Genomic DNA, 12,347 nt, shown 5'->3' with positions numbered 1-12,347 from the left:
CCGATGGCCCCTCACGGCAGAGACACCCCCCCCGGGCTACCTCGGTGTGTGCGTGCGTTTCCCCCCGGGCTGTCTCGGTGTGTGCCCCCCCCCATCCCTGGGCTATCTCGGTGTGTGTGTGCGTGTCCCCCCGGGCTGTCTCGGTGTGTGTGTGCGTGTCCCCCCGGGCTGCCTCGGTGTGTGCCCCCCCGTCCCCGGGCGGTGCCGCATGCGGCGCGAGCCCCCGGCCCGCCTCGCTGACAGGTCGCCGCGGTGCCCCCCCCCTCCCCCGGGCTCGGAGCGGGGCCGCGGGCAGCGCGCGGCGGGGCCGCCGGCACCTTCCACTTCCTGCTTCGCTCCGCGGGGCCAGACCCATCGCGGCGGAGGGATCCCGCCGCCTCCCGCAGCCTCCTCCCCTTCTGCTTCTTCCCCCGCTCCCTCTCCCCTCTCGCTCTCCTGCACGAACGCAATTTGACAGCGATTTGCTGACACCGGGATTTTTTTTTCCTTTTTTTTTTCCCCTTTCTCTCTCTCTTTTTTTTTTCCCCTTTTTTTCTTTTTTCTTTTTTTTTTTTGTATTTCGTTTTTATTTGCATCACGGCAAGAAGCCGGGGGTGGGAGGCCGTGCAGGAGGTAAGTGCTGCTGCTCGGGAGCCTCCCGTGTTCCCGCCGCCCCTCTGCTCTGCTCCATGTGCCGGGATGGGAGCTTGGCAGCAGGACTGGAGCTGCTGCTTGGGGGTTGGGGGGGGGGGGGGGGGAATATGTTTCGTGGCGGAGCGATATGTGTTTACACGCTGAGCCCCGTAAGTGCAGCAGGGAGCGAGCCCGGGGCAGCTCGCTAGTTAATTAATTCATATCGCGATCGCACCCCTCCTCGACGACAGCGACCTCAGCCCCTCGCCCGGCCACCTCCCCTCTTCCTCTTTCTCTTTCCCATTGCACTTGTTGCAGACTTCAGGTAGGGGGGCGAATGCATCGCAAGTTTCATTTTTGCACGAGCTGGGGCTGAGATGGAAAAGGGGGAGAGAAGGGGGGGGAGAATTTAAAAAAAAAAAAGTTTTTTTAGTTCACTTTCGGTCTGCAGCGCCCGAGTAGGCGAGGCCCTGCCTGCTGCTGCCTCCTCCTCCTCTTCCTCCTCCTCCTCCTCTCGGGCGGGGGGCGCTGCCCCGCACCTGCCCGTCCACCGGTTGCCTGTGTTGTGCGTGGAAGCTCGGGGATAGGGGGGGAATCGAAGTTGTGCGAGCATCGGTCAGGGGCACGCGTGGCCCCCGGTGTTGGAGCGAAGTCGTCTTGGGTGCAAAGTCGTCTTGGGGGAACGTGGGTTTCTCCTCTTGGGCGCTATCGGGGTGCAGAACTTGGGGTTTCTGTCACCGTCGAAAGATGGGGAAGAGTCGGGGGTGAAACCAAGGGAAACTCTTAGGGAGATGTTTAAATACCAGAGAGGTGGTTTGCATGTAAAATTAATTGGCAGTTAACCAGTTAATAAATGGATCATGCCTACTCATCCTTCTGCTGACTTCACAGAGCGGTTTTCACATCTGCCAGTCAACCAGCCAGGCTTCACCGACTGCTCGAGGTGTGGGTTTTGCAGGGTTTAGTGCCTTTGCTCAGTGAGATGGGACCCGTGCCGCTTGTCCCAGCGCATCCACGCTGGCTGTCATTCCGGTGGTTACTGGTGAGGTGCGTAGGTTTTTACAGACTAATTTGACGGCAGCGAAATAAAGTGACCCATAACTAAACTATTCGTGGAAAACGTTGCAAAGCGCTTAACTGTGTGATTAATGTTTTAAGCAGGTTAATCACTGGGAGTGAAGTTTGATGTCTTTGACAGCTATAATTTTACTGTAAGCATCTAATGGGAAGAGGGGAGAGTTCACCTGGCAAGCTTGGGCCTGGCCTGGCCAGCTATTCGTCAGGGCTACCCTGCTGCCTGGACCCATCCTGCCTGGGCATTGTCTCGCTGAGCTCCCCTGGGGTGCCCTTCATGGTGAACTCCTTGCTCCGGGTGCCGTGTTACGATGAAGTGACCCCTCCCTGTAATGTCAGTGGATGTGTGAACCCTTCCTGCATGCAACTCTGACGTGATCGCTGATCTTCTTGGTGGGCTTGTTTGGATGTTAGGTTGGATCAGGATGGAACCATCTGTCTAGAAATAGACTGTTTCACTTTGTTATCCATTGAAGTGACGGGTTGTGATGTGCCCCGGTTGGTACGTTACCTTTTCCTGAGGTTTGTCTAAGGCACATATTTAACAACAGAAGTGCTTCTTCATCGGTGCTCCGTGCGTGTGTATGCAGCATGGAAGTTAAACTGTGTGGTTTCCCTTAAAACAAATAAATATATTGGTTAAGAATTTAGATAAGTGATTTTTCATATGAAGAAAATGTGTGGTATGCATTTTTCTACTATAACTGATAGTCTGACATACTTTGGAAAAATTAAAGGCTTAAATATACCCTACTCAAAAGTTTTGGCTCAAATAAATGCTCTTATGGTCTGTTCTGCTGCCGTTGATAAGCAGCTTGCATTTCTGAAGCTGGGAGACTCCACTGAGGAGCTGAGCATGTTGTTGGCATGGTGGTCAAACCAGTGTATCTTGAAAAGCCAAAAAAGCTCAAATACAAGTAATGCGCTTCACTGTGGAAGTTTGCCTGAGTGAAGAGTGGAGAACTGGCCTCTCAGGGAAATGATACAGCTAGAGCTTAATCATGCCAGCACCGGTATAGGTCCTGCTGTTGGCATCCCTCCTTGGGGGAGCGGGATAGGGCCAGGGCGTAGCTAGGTAAGCATCCTGCCTCCAGTCTTTACATCACTCCTGCATGGGCCAACATTAGCATAAATAAACCATAGCGTGACTAACCTCTTTGCCTAAGACTGACTCTTGTTGTGTTGGGATAGACTGAAAAAGTCTCTGTGTCTTATCCGTTTAATTGCCTCTACATTTATGTTACTGCTGATCACGTGTCCCTGAGAATACTCCAGTATGCATTTAAGACTTTAAAGCTAGTTCTCATTTCAGGTTTGTTTCATTTTTCGGTAGAGCACACCTAGCCTAGGTAGGAAAAAGGAATTCTTAGATTTTAAACTGAAAGCTCTGTTACTAATGTTCTTGTGGCCATTTTAATTCTTCCCGTGATATAGTAAGGCATGCCATTACAAATAGCGCTTGTAACTTGGCATCTGGCAGAACGTGTGAGAAAAGTATTAGAAGAGCAGATCTGTAGTTTTCCTGTAGCAGTAAGATAATATTTTGCTGTGATTATTTTGTCTTATTTTATTTTTTTTTTTTGTTTGTTCTAATTGAGTGAGGAATATGTCACTTAAAAACTTGGCAAAGTAGTTGAGAAGGCTCTTCTCTCCCTTTCCTAATACTGTAATGGAACAGGAGTAAACTAAGGAAGGGCCCTAGGATCCGTAACATTATCGTGAGATTCTGGTGCTGGAAGGAGACCTTATGATGTGTCGTAATCACTTGTGAGAGGAGGCGATTTCATTTCAGCTTCCTTAAAAATGCATTTATTTATTTATTTATTTATTAAAAAAAGCAAGATATAAAATAATTGTTGATATGGAAACAGTTTGTTTCCTCCCTTGCATTTTTTTAAGGCTGCATAACTTCCAATGAAAATTTATAATCAGAATTACGTTTTTTTCTGTCCATAACATTAACAGATCTTTTTGCCTCTCCTGCCCCTATAAGATGTAGATAGAAGCATCTCTAAGTAAGTGCATGTGTGAATTCTGTCTAGTGTGGCTGCCAAGCACTTGGTTATTTAGGTAAGGTGAGCAGCACGAGTGGTCGCACTGACTTCCACAGCACTGTGTAGAAGAGTAGACTTACTGTGCCTTTGAGTATTTGTAGGGTAGGGAGTGAGGGGGCTGGATTGAAATGAAAAAAAAAAAAAAGCAGCAAATTCCATATGTTTTACTGCCTATGAAGTTATAAAACCTCTTCTTAACTTGTCCAGCTCTGAGCAACCTATTATTGTAATCAATTGCTGGGCTGTGAGGGGAAATAGGCCTTCTAAGATAAAGACAAAAATAGCACATTCAAATATATTTTAAGAAAGGCGGCTCTTCCTTCAAAGAGTAGGTCTGAGCATGGTTCAAAGAAAGGTAGCAACAATTTCATCAGTTTTGGTTTGTTATTTAACACTTTGCTTGAAACAAAACAGATTTAAGAGATCCGTTGGGTTTGCTTTTCAGCAGCGTGCATTTATGCACCAAATTATCTTGTAGAACTTGGGGGACCATATCCCCTTCGATCTGGAGATGCCGAGTATGGGCTCTCGCACCGTCATCTCCTTGCTGCTGCCTTTACATGAGTGTCTCTAGGTAGCACATGGTCCATTCTGCCCAGGACGATGAAGTAGGTAATGCAGTGATCAGCAAGTTGTATTGACGCTAGTTCTTGTTGGATATTGGTTTCCGTGGGCAGAAGGAAGAGTATTTCTGACAGTAGTTTATTTTATCCCTTTCTGGTTCAGCTGTGTCACTCCTTGGTGGTGGTGGAGGTGCAGGTGCACCTGGTTGTGCTCGAAACAGCAGCAGAAATTAAAAATACGTTGATTAGTGTGAGGAAAAACTGGAAAATGTGCTCAGGTTACAACCTGCTGCTGCAGAAACTAGAAGGCAAATTATATCCTTTATGTTACTTTCTTCTCAAGAGAATAATGGTTTGGGAAACCCAGGGCATGCTTTTAATATTTGCCCTAATACCCTATAACAGGTTTTTTTTTTTTAAAAAAAAAAAATAAACTCTCCATATTACAATGGGTTTGTTGCAGGGGTTTAGAGGAGTTGTGTAGCATTGGGTATGTTTTGAGGTTCTGAGTGAAATGAGTCTTGTGGTTTCAGCTTGCTCTGTAACAGAGAGTAACGTGTCTCACAAAAACAGCCCACCTAAGTTTTCATAGTAGACTGATGATTTGCTCTGGAAAGACTCAAAATCCCGATACAACGTAGACTGAAAAGGTAGTTGATTTTTTGTTGTTGTTGTTTGTCTAATTTACAGTTCAAATTTTGTTTGAATTTCACGTGAATTGCTGATCTACAGCCTCCCATCCACCGGTCAGCTGCACTGCTATAGGTCACTTTCTCAGGCCTGTGGCCACAAGTACCGAGTTTCCCTACCCTGCCAATTTGATCTTTCTAAAGCAGCCATCCTGGGCTTTAGAAAATCACAAATTTTCTCCTGTCTTTTTTAGCCCAGCAAGAAAATGGTTGCTGTCTTTCCCCTCCCTCCCATCATCAACTGCTCATGGGAAGATTTTTGATAGAGCCTGCATTGTGATATGTCCTTGAAGTGCAGTGCTGCAAGGTTTTGTTTTGCTTTGTCTTTTTTTTTTTCTCTTCATGTTTAGACTTCATTGCTTTATAGTAAAGCCACATTGTTGTAGATGGTCCTTTTGATATTTGGGTTTTTTTTTAATTTGTAAAAAATCTTACGTTCAGTAATGAGGAAAAGCTCAGACCCAGGTACTGAAACCTCCAGCTAACCCGGGAGGGTAAAGACTACAAAAGTATGGACTGGGAAAGGACTGACCCCACAAAACAGGTATAAGTTAAGTGTTAAATTATCAACAGTTCTTTTTTAAAAGGTTCCCTGAGGGTGGGAGTTTTTTGTTATGCTATCTGGCTAGAACGAAGCTTACCAAAGCTTTTAAAGGACAGGGTCCATTTGAAGTGAAAAATTTATATTGGGTACTTTCTCTTTAAGTGACTATCAAATCCTAAATAGCTTCAGTAGGCATCTGTGGAAAAAAAAGTACTCGACTCTGAAGCAAGTGGCTAGCAAGTTAAAAATTTGTTAATGGGTGAAGTTCGCTGTCCTTAAAAAAAAAAAGAAAAAGTAATTTGACTCTTAGTTGACCATAAAATATTCTGTACAGACCCATTTTTTTCTTAGTTCTCCACTCCCCCTACACTATTTTCATTGATGAGGAAGTTTCATTTCCTTTATTTATATATTTTTAGTGTATGTGTGTTTGGGGGGATGTGGAGGAGGCTAGGAGGGAAGTCTGTGTTCTAGTTTTTATATTTAAAAGGAAAAAAATAACTAATGCCTAGTGAGTTTAGAAATGACCTTAAATACGTTCTCCTCTTTAAACCAAAAATTCTGCTGGTAAAATAGTGCATATTAGGGGATTCAGGGGTTTTGCAACACTTCTGTGTGGATGAGAGTCCTGTCAGAATTTCAATTGTATTAGCAGAAAAGTGTTTTTCCCAGTATTGTAGTGTTTCATATACCAGATCAGAACTGGAAATGCCTTTTACTGGAAGGATCTCTATTTACACTTGGAAGGTTGTGCCAACTACAGCCGTATTAATCAGGGCTTTTTTAATTTTCTTTAATTTTACACTTGACCTAAATAGTAACTTACTTTGTTTTCTTAACAGAACACACACTATAATCCTGGTACGTACTTTTGGATCAGTCAGTGGGATAAACGCTGCTGCTGCTGTCTTAAGGCACAAATGCATATGGGCAGTCCTACAAGAGTGTGATCTGAAGTGAGTTCCAGTGAAATGAATGCTCTTAGAGCTTTGCAGAAGTTGAAATAGCCTTCTGCTCTGCATGCAGAATTGCATACAATTTATCAGTGAGCAGTATGTTATCCATACTTCATAATACTTTTTCCTCAAAGAGATTCCATGTACTTTAATTTTGAATATAGTTTTTAAATGCTGCAGATTAGGAAATACTGCATTATAAATTTGTGGAAGTTTGGAGGTGGAAGACAGAATGCTACTAATACTCATTTTTATCGGCGACTGAAGATTATTTACTCCTTTGGACAGTGTAGCGGTGAAGAAGGAGCAGGTAAATGAGGCTTTGGCAGAAGTCCATAGCTGTTGGGTGTTGGACTAGGACTGCTGCTGGCAGTTCTGCCTGCTGGACCTGGACCGCCACTGGTTCATCTCTGCTGCTTGACTTCTGTCTCTCTGCTGATGGAGAATGTGTTGTGATGGATGATCCTGTTTGTAATAGCAACACCTCCAGTAGTAAATAGTGTCATTGTTTCATAACTAAATTTGCTAGTTATTTTCTCTTTTTATAATATTAAGATTTGCATTGTTATCAACGATAGCAATGTGTTAAATAAAAAATGGATGTCTCTAAATGATTCTTTTATATTTTGTTTCATCCTGAGCATCAAAGCTGGGCTTACCTTGCAGAGAGGTGCTGGTCTTTGAGTTGGCTACACGCTACTTTCAGCAGGGAGAGTGTTGCACATTGCACTCTCTCTGGAGTCTGAAAGTGTCAGCTTTGCAATGGCTCCTAGGTTGCAGTGGGACTTCAAATAACCGTGAGCTTTGTGGCCATTACCAGAGCTGCATCTGCTGAGTGCAGGAGGCTGTAGTCACCTGAACTGCAAGTTTACATCACGTGCAGCTCAGCATTGAACACAGCAGTTTTGTTGCTGCTTGTGCCCTTAATATATTGGGGGGAAGCGAACTTGATGCTAAGTTGCTGGCTCACTTTTTGTTTTTTTTTTTTTTTTTTTAGTTACATTTCCAAAGCTTATATTCAGTGTTGCAAAGGAACACCCCGTGTATTTTGGTATAACAAAAGAAATTATTAATGTTAAGCTACATTGAATGGTGCAGGTTTGCAGGAGCTTTGATACTTTAGCTGTTGCTTAGGCCTGCCATGCAATTGAAATTCAAGCGAAGGTCTCCCATGTGGTTATTTGCATGTGCCCTCCTATCTCTGTTTTGTATCTGCGATCTCCGCATGTGCTTCCAGAATTGTTTTGTTCATTTCCAATCATTCTTCAAAGATAATTGGTGAAAACCAACAGGCTGGTTGTGATTTTACAACAGTAGAAGGTAGACAACTTTGATCTTGTTAAATGAATTTTCTTCATGTGTGGGCTGGGTGTGTAGTATGTTGATTTAGTTTTTATTGATCAGTGTAAATACGTGAATTCAGCATTACAGAAATGATAATAAAAGTGATATTTTGAGTTCCTGGCAAAAATAGGGCAGAAAACCATCTCGGAGATTGACATGCTTTGCTGGTGCAATGCTGAACCAGGATACTTTTATATAAAGGATTGAATAAAGCTGTTTAAAGTTCTAACTTTCTTTGGCAACACAATTGCTGCGAGCAGTAGCATGCCAAGCAGAGCAGGATGCAGTCTTTTTTGTAGGCATTTGAATGTCAGAAATGGCATTCTTGCCTCTGTCTGGAAGGACTTTCACCATTCTGATCACAAAGGTAGGAATCAGGTATCTGCTTTTTTAGAGGGTATCTCTGAACACGACCAGTAAAGCACTAATTACCTTTCGGTCCTCATCTGCAGGAATGGCCTGTAAATCATCCCCACAGGTTTCAGTAAGCCTGCGTGGCAAAGCATTGGGTACAGAGTGGGGGGAGTGGAGGGAGGTTACTAAATTAGCAGACAATTTATGTCTGGAAAAGTGAGATTCATATTCATAACTATGTTAAACCCATATTTCTGAGTGTGGCAGGGACATATCTCCATTTAAGGTGGCAATAATTCCACTAAGCCAAAATGTTTGCAGAAGCACAGGCAGGCAGCTTCATTCTCTTTTTTTCTGCTGTTGCTGTGTGTTTCCAAGACTGGAAGAGGCTTCTCAGTGGTGGTGATGAGCAGTAATTCTCTCTATATTTTTGTCAGATAAGCTTGTTCTATGCTGTCAGAGTTCAGTAAATTGGTATCTGAGCTGAATGGATCATGATGAAAAAGTATTGCTGCTGCCTGCATGTGTTTGATAAAAGTAGAAAATGCGAAGCAAAATTTTTTCTGAAGTGAGGAAAAGTGGGGTTTTTAGGACTATGAAATTTTGAAAGAGCTGGTTCATAATGAACTTTAATACTTTTCTAAAGTTGCTGCTGTTATAATGAAAAGGCGTGAATAAGAGAACATGCCTTGCAGGTAAAACAAAAAGAAGTAGTCGTCATTTACATAGTTGAAAACCAAAGATGCATTGCAGAGGATGAATTTTACCCTTCATTTTGCTTGTAGTAAAAAAATAGCCTTTGAAGTTAAAAACAGCTTTAGATTTAAAAAAATGAAATGCCTGAAAAGGGAGGTGCACAGAAAAAAAGACATTGGGTTAAATGCTGTTTTGTTAGTGAAATGAACGTAAGTTAAGCCAAATGTGTCTGCCTACATAGTAAGGTACCGCTTAAGATGAGCACGGATGATAAAATTAGGTCCGTCTATTTCAATGATTTCCAACTTTCAGCAAAAATTTTAATACGGATGTTGAATGCACATATATAAATGTTAGGCCAATAGTGCAGAATTATGATTCTTTATGAAAGGAGCAATACGTTCATGCTGGAAGTCTGTCGGCATACTATTGCCAGGCTAACTACTTGATCGTTAGTTAAAGTAGGGGTTCATTAAAATAACATGGGCTCATGTGGTTTTAAAGACTAGCTCTCAGCCAGTAGGCGATGGTCCAAAACTAATAAGTTTGCAGCATGGATGTTGTAGCGATGGCACATAGGTTACCATGTAAAGCTGGTTGATCAAAAAGCTTCTGTGTGCTTAGTATTGGGCCAAATTTTTCATATTTTAGTCATCTCTAGCCATGCCTGCTCATATTCTAGTCAGCTGAGCTACCTGAATAACCGTTTCAAAGAATGTGCAAGGTTGAGTCTGTATATAAACACAGCTCTTTGTTGTAATTATTTTACTGTAATAATTGTATTCTTTTAGTTGAAGAATCATAATCATGAAGTGAATGGTAGACTTCAATTATGTAAAGAAAATCCTTATATTTAAGCTCCACGCTACCCTTAGCATAAACAGCTTTTTTTTTTTTTGCATTTTTTTTTCAGGTAGAACTTTTACTTTCAGGTTATTTCTGGAAAATCCGTACTGCTAATTATGTAAATTGCAAGAAATGAAAAAAGAGAACAAAAGAGCGGGGCATCTTATTTTAAGCTTCAGCAAATGCAAAGTCATATGTGGCCATTCCAGCTCTTTATAGTATGTGCCAGAGTGGTGCTGCTGCTGCTTTTGTTATCAGTAAACCAGATCACTTAAACTGGGCATTTTTTGCTGGCTTTGTACAGTCATATTGCCAGCTTTTTGAGCTGGGAAGTTTTTCCAGTAGCAGGGTCAGCTTATGCCCCCTGGAGAGTTCCTTCTTTCAGACCTCCTTCCTTCCATACACAGAGTTTCTTGCTGAAAGAATATGTGATGCCTTTTTTTTTGGTGGAGTCTCTGTTTTTATGCTGCTGTGTAGACAAGTCCATGTGTTTTAGGTCAATCCTGTAAAACAGCAGTAAGTTTTTTGTACTTGCACCTATTACCTATTAAGGCAATAAGCAGCTCTCCTTGAATGGAGGGAAGGCAGATTTCAGATCTGCCTGCAGATCAGAGAGGAGAATGAAAGGAGCGGTCTTCAAGTGAATGAACGAACTTTCAAGCTGACTCAGTGATACACGTACAGTACGCGCTGTAAAGATTAGTCACCACTTACTGTAAATCTTTCTTTATGGTGCTTGGCGAGCATGTGCCTGTATCAAGCTGCAGTTAGTGAGCTTTGTAGACTGGGAATGCAGGTAAATGTTATTTCCACAGTATTTTCTCATTGAACAACAGCGGCAAAACCCAATGAAACCTGAACACTTATAAATTGCTGAGCTGAAGGCAAAAGAAATCTTTTAGTTATCTCCTGGTGCTGCTATCTTAATCTGTGAAACTAGTAGGAAAGGGGATAAATTATGCAACAACTTTTTTTTTTTGGTATTATTTAGCAACCTGTGCTTACATGTTATTAGGGCTGTTCTGCCCTGTCCTGTGCAGGTTGATTTGATTTTGGTGGTGTTTTTTTTTTTTTTCATTAGGTAGGTTTCAAGCTGCATTTGTGTGAACCACCAATTTACATGATTGTAACAGAATAACAATTACAGGGAAGGGTATTAATCTGTTGAAAACAGTATTTTCATTTGCCAAGAAGAAACTTCAGGAAAATTACCCTCAAGGTTGAATTTTCTCATAAATGTTCTCAACTTCTAAACTTATTTACTGGCATAGTAGGTATGCATAGTACTTAAAGCAAGGTTTGTATTAAGAGGTTATTTTTTGGGGGGGAGGAAAGTGGGGTTTTTTAATTTTAAAAAAGTGAATATTTTTTAAAAGCTGTGAATTTTTTCTGAGTTACCCAGATTCAGTACATTTTTTTTCTTTTTGTACATTCAGACTTTTCCTTCAGTGATTTCTTTTCTGTTTTTTGTTAATTTAGGTGGGCATCTTTTGGAATTCTCAGATGCCATTTCTCTCTGATCTTCAGCTGTTTTGCTTGGCTTGTTCAATCTGTGCTTAGAGAACTGTTAATTTCAGCCATAATTGCACCAAAAATCCTTTAGAGTTGCAACAGCAAGATTTTTTTTGATAGTTTGTTTAAAATTACTTCCTCCAAAATAAAAAAAACCCAACCCCAAACATCTTTTTGAAGAGTGAGAACCAGGCTTTCCTGGCACTGCTGGGTGGGACGGCGCTGACACTGCATGCCTGTACAAGTGGTTTGGCTCACTCCTCTCCCAGTGATCTGATCCTGTCGTAGGTTTTGAGTCCTCTGAAGCACAGGAACGAAGGCTTAAAGTATTATTAACTTTTTGGGTTATCTCATGCTGTTTATTTGAAATGGAGGCCAAGCAATTTACATATCTCTGCATCTTGGATCTGAAAAAAAGATTTTTATTTATTTTTTTTCACTAGCCTTTATGTGGAAATGACATCACCGCTTATGCCATCCATGCTAAATTTGGAGGTTATTCTCCTCCTCGTTGGTTTATTAACTGAATATTAGTTCTATGCCATGAGTCTTCCTTTGCTGACTGTGCCACATTGATGACTTCATTGTTAATGCTCTGAATTTTGGATGATGAAGAGAAATAAACACCCAATCTAAAGCCTTTTGAAATCAATGAAAACGCAACTTATTTCATTGCTGTGCCTGTGACCAGACTGGGTGACCCCCTAATGCTGTGTTGTTCCCGGGATCGTTGATATAGCATAAACTGGCAAGAAATGGCGTGTTGTCTTTTGATAGAACTGGTGACCAGGTCTGGCGTTTGCTGCAGGCGTCATCACACAGGTATGTCCCTCAGCCTTGCAAGTTAAAACCACCCACAGTAGTGAAATTGAGTAGGTTTGTGAACTAAAGCTCTTAGGTAGTGCATATGCAAAGCTGAGCTCCACAACAAGGGCTTAGGGGGTGCCTTGGCTCTACCAGAAGCACTGAGGTTTGGGAGCTACCCTCCTGGAGTTGATGCTAGGGCTGCAGCTGGTGTGAAGTGTGAAATGGAGGCATGAGTGTTTCCTGTGAGAGCCTGAGGAGCTTGGAGGAGGGAAACAGAAATCAAATTAAAGTTGACA

General features: G+C 42.3%; 1 protein-coding gene across 7 annotated transcripts in view; it reads left to right on the top strand.

Annotated features, from left to right (window-relative positions):
• Positions 1-507: 507 nt before the first annotated feature.
• Positions 508-12,347, top strand: part of TRERF1 (transcriptional regulating factor 1) — a 101,329-nt gene continuing 89,489 nt past the window's right edge. For 5 of the 7 annotated variants that reach the window (XM_054061068.1, XM_054061066.1, XM_054061067.1 and 2 more), the window contains exon 1: positions 508-612. The gene's annotated coding sequence lies outside the window, so the exon portion shown is untranslated. Of the gene's footprint in view, positions 613-790; positions 938-12,347 lie in introns of those variants that run through there. The other 2 variants (XM_054061062.1, XM_054061061.1) reach the window with 2 other exon arrangements.

The sequence above is a fragment of the Cuculus canorus genome, chromosome 3, assembly GCF_017976375.1.
Source record: "Cuculus canorus isolate bCucCan1 chromosome 3, bCucCan1.pri, whole genome shotgun sequence".
Lineage (NCBI taxonomy): Eukaryota > Metazoa > Chordata > Aves > Cuculiformes > Cuculidae > Cuculus > Cuculus canorus.
This window is presented reverse-complemented; position numbering and strand designations above follow the sequence as displayed.